Below are 4,675 nucleotides of genomic sequence, written 5' to 3'. Positions count from 1 at the left end.
GCCTTTGCTGTCCCAGACTTATTCGTTAATTCCAGACTAAGAGTAACGCAGACGTTAAGAAAATTGAATTCATTATGAACCAAGCTGGAAATAGTTTTGGGTGATTGATAGACAAGTATTACACCCGAAAAAGTCAGATTTGTAAGTTTAACATTGTTTTTTTTTCGTCCTGACACAGCTGGTTGAGGGTCGAAAGTGTTAATAAAAAACCATATTCGTCTTGGTTCTGATTCCTAGAAAAAATTTGTCTCTATCGATAAAATTGGCTTAACTACTTTACGAACATGCGTAGGCCTTCTCGTGGGCCTTCTACCGGTCCTCTGTTTGACCACTATTTATGCTTAGCTAGCTAACTGTAAATTAAAACAAGGATAGCCAGTTGCTCTGCAAATGCCACAGAATGCTGCGACCATCTTCATAAAAAAGTTAGAAAAAAATTGTTTTTTCTTTTGAAGCCAACCTCAATTTAGAGTCGTTTTTAGTGAGTGGCGTGATTCGAGAACTATAAAATCGCTGTGAATATTGAAGAACTAGGTATGATCGACAACATTTGACTTCAAAAATAAACATTAAACAAAAAATGAAGAAAAAAAAACTGTTTGCTAACTAGTCGGACAAAAAATTTTCAGAATTCAGTGCGATTCATTTTGCGATTTTGCATGACTTATGCTGCGATTTTGCGCTATTCATGTTGTGACTGTATGCGAACCATTTTAGCTATGGGGCGACTTTGCGCAACCCATGATGCGACTTTGCGCGTCCTACGTTGCGACTTTGCGTCACCCATGTTGCGACTTTACGCGAACTATCTTGCGATTTTTTGCAAACCATTGCAGCTATGGGGCAATTTTGCGCGACCATTGTTGTGAATTTGCGCGACTCATTTTGCGATCTTGCGCGACTCAGGTTGCCACTTAGCGCGACTCATGTTGCGACCTTGCCCGACTCATTTTGCGTTTTTGCTCGACTCATGTTGCGACTTTGCGCGACTCAGGTTCTGAGTTTTCGCGACACTTGCGGCCAATTTTCGCCAGCCATGTTGCGAATTTGCGCGACTCATGTTGCAACCTTGTACGACTTATTTTACAATTTTGCACGATTCATGTTGCGATTTTGCGCGACTCATGTTGCCACTTAGCGCGACTCATGTTGCGACCCTGCCCGACTCGTTTTACGATTTTGCTCGACTCATGTTGCGACTTTGCGCGACTCAGGTTCCGAGTTTTCGCGACACTTGCGGCCAATTTGCGCCAGCCATGTTGCGAATTTGCGCGACTCATGTTGCAACCTTGTACGACTTATTTTACAATTTTGTACGATTCATGTTGCGATTTTGCGCGACTCATGTTGCCACTTAGCGCGACTCATGTTGCGACCCTGCCCGACTCATTTTACGATTTTGCTCGACTCATGGTGCGACTTTGCGCGACTCAGGTTGCGACCTTGTGTGACTCATTTCGCGATTTTGCACGACTCATGTTGCGGCTTTGTGCGACTCATGTTACGAGCGGCTACACTATCTCTTTGAAAAAAAAACTTTAATTAAATATATTTGAATAGAATTTGCAACGCAGAAGATATTTTTTTGAGCATGTGACTAGAAAGTTTTACATAATTAGGTATTTGTTTCAGTTTTTAAATGAAGAACTCCAGACTTGATAGCAATATGATTTTTTATTTGGAGATATTCAGTTACCATAAGACTTCAGATTAGCTTTCAGGAAATTAATAATGTCGGTCTCTGCGCAGCCCTGCGACTCATCGTAGCCCATTTGGGCAAACGAAAATAAATTGTTTATGATTATTAGGCCATTGTTTTCACAGAATTCTTTGCTTTTATTCGACGATGTGACACTGTCGTCCATTTGAGCAGCTACCACTATGCGAAAGTATCTGACTTGGTCGTTCGAATAGCCGATGGGTTGAAAGCCGATATCGAAGTTCAACGCTCGTCGTTGCCCTGGTAGTTTAATCGAAACGTAGTCTATTTGGGTTGGATTTTCAGGTAATATTTTGATCTTTTTAACCGTTTCGAAGAAACTGCGTTCTTTGTTGAAACTGCCGAAAATACATTGCTGACATTTGGCGGCAAATGTGACTTCGTCGAATGATTCTGTTCCAAACAAAGCTCGGAATCGTAAAATTGCGAACTCGTATCTGTAAGTACTTTTATCCATTGATATGAGAATAATCAAATTTAAATGAATATATAACTTATGTTTCAAATTTTGAAGATGAAAAAAAATGAAATAACTTTTTCGCCTCAAAATAGTAAGCTTAACTTAGCGCGGTATGTTTAACCAAAATAATGACGAACCAACAAAATTCGAATGCAACACAAAAATACACTGATACGAAAATAAATGTTCAATTATTGATTGAACGACTATTTAATTAAAAAGTTAATGCTCTTGTAGATTTAAGATTCAGTCTTGACAGCTTATTTTTTTCGTGACGTTCGAATGCAATTTTTACATAAAGTAAGTAACGCGTTTTTGCATAAATGGTAAATAAGTTTTTTTCAAATGTTGCGTAAAAATAACTGATCGATCAGAATAACTGATTTTTTAGAGTTTATTCATACAGAGAAAATATATTGTTGGAAAATAACCACACCGTGCTGTTAATTATGACATTGTTTACAAACCGCTAACTCTTTTGTTATGTTTCAAAAGAATATTTCCTTGGTGACTTCAGGTAGGAAAATCTTGAAATCACCAGAGACTGTTAGCTACAGAAAACCCTCAAAGTAAACAAGTGTGAAATGACGACAAAATTAAGATTTAAACCCTGAAAAGCCTTCGATTTCCCAAATAATAATCCAGAAATAAAATCGTAAACTGAATGGAATTTCATGTAATCCTTTGACAAAATAGGATTAACTACAATGACAGGAAAATACGTAATTTCAGCAAATTGTAAAAAGCTGGCAAAATAAGGCTGGCTTGGTTTTTTGTTTTTGAAGTGGAGAATAAACTTCTCTTGTGGTAATAAACAAGATAAACAGAGCTGTTCACCGGATAGGATTTTGGTTCAGGTTGGTCTGATAATAAACGGAGTGCGGCCCATATTGTAAAGTCGAACAAAAATATGGTATGTAGCTCTGTGAAATGTCATGTCAGTAAATCGAAACTGTTCATTTTATGTCGCTAACAATAAAAACAATAATGGAAAGTTATTTTCTTTTGGGCGTACTAGCCAACGCAGGAGATTTTGATAAAGTTCATTTTCGATCCGATATTTTGATTTTTTTTACTTCTGCCGAACCCCATAACATACTGTTTAGGAAAAAACATTCTCGTGGGAGCAATGTCGTCAAACTTGTTCCAAATAAAAAAAATTGATCAAATAAAAACAATAAAAATGGATAAAAAAACCGACTATCCTTAGACAGGTCTGAATGAATTTTTCGTGAAGGAGCGGTTTTTCAAAAAACAAATTGAAAATTATGTTGACCTTTTTTGTTTAGGGACTTAATTGATTTTCTGAGCTTCCCTAAAAACGTAAAAAGACCGTATTTTGCCAAAAAATATTTGCACCGCAGACAAATATTCAATAAACAGGGCAAAAATGGCGTTTTAGGATACTTTGGGAAAGTATTATTGAGAAAATTTTGCGTTTTTGGGCGCGCTTCACATTAATTTTAGTGTATATTGGCGCCTCAAGCGTATTAAAATAATTTTAGTGTATATTGGCGCCTCAAGCGTATTAAAATAATTTTAGAGTTGATCGACAAAAATCGATGTTAAATATAACCAGATGACGACCGTTTAAAAATTTGAAAAACCAGAAATGAAGGGAAAAGGGGCGTTGCCACCAATCCCCCCGGCTCGCTACTGACAGTACTGTTAGTACTTACTGATAGCTCTTCTATATTGCAGAATAATCAACAATTAAATCCACAGAAACGGTACTTTTAGAAAAATACAGTAAGCCAACAACGGCAGTCGCAAAATAGTGCATTCCTATTTTTTTTTCAAATATAGCGAACCTCTCATTTGACTGCGTCCAACTTGTTCTTTTTTTCATTTAAAAAAAATTATGTCAAAATTCTGGCAAGACTTTGTGTGAGTGAAAAAAAAACAGAACGCGAACTCGGTATGCATATATGAAAAATTTTGTATCAAAAATTGATTTGTATCACCCCAGTTTTTCTGGACGAGAAAATAAAAAAAGCCAGCAAAAATATTCCACAAAATAATTTAAGAAAAAACAATAACAAAAACACAGGTTCTCAATAGTTTTGTAGTAGCTACAATTTTTATCTATTTAAAAAAAAATACAGTAATTTTTCTGCAAAATAGTCCGGTTTTAAGCCCATTGTGTGATAAATTAAGCATTATTAAATTTACTGACAAGTAATTTCTTACCATTTGGTCAGCTTTTCGTCTGGCTGGCGGTGTTTTATTTATTGCTGTTGAATTGACAGTAGGGGCAGAGAACTATTTCCAACCAAATACAGTCGAAAATATATTGGCTCTTTTTTGAGATATTACACGGAACAGTGACAAGAAAACAAATTTAGGGTTACGTACCACTCCCATTTCTTCCATAGGAATAAGATCAAAACGCTAAAACACCCCCCATCCCTCGCCAACAAGGCAATGATTTATCTTTTGAGGACTATCATTTGCTAATGAGGATGGCGGAGATATGAGCGAAAGCACGGACTAGT

The 4,675-nt window shown here is 36.6% G+C and overlaps 1 long non-coding RNA gene across 1 annotated transcript; it reads right to left on the bottom strand.

The window, feature by feature from the left end:
- Nucleotides 1-1,534: 1,534 nt before the first annotated feature.
- LOC134856456 (uncharacterized) lies at nt 1,535-4,453 on the bottom strand. Its single transcript, XR_010164814.1, has 2 exons — nt 4,371-4,453; nt 1,535-3,149 (listed from the first exon to the last, which is right to left on the bottom strand). It is a non-coding gene; the product is annotated as an uncharacterized LOC134856456 (long non-coding RNA).
- Nucleotides 4,454-4,675: the final 222 nt, after the last annotated feature.

This window comes from Symsagittifera roscoffensis, unplaced genomic scaffold, assembly GCF_963678635.1.
Source record: "Symsagittifera roscoffensis unplaced genomic scaffold, txSymRosc1.1 SCAFFOLD_1153, whole genome shotgun sequence".
In the NCBI taxonomy this organism is placed as follows: Eukaryota; Metazoa; Xenacoelomorpha; order Acoela; family Convolutidae; genus Symsagittifera; species Symsagittifera roscoffensis.
This window is presented reverse-complemented; position numbering and strand designations above follow the sequence as displayed.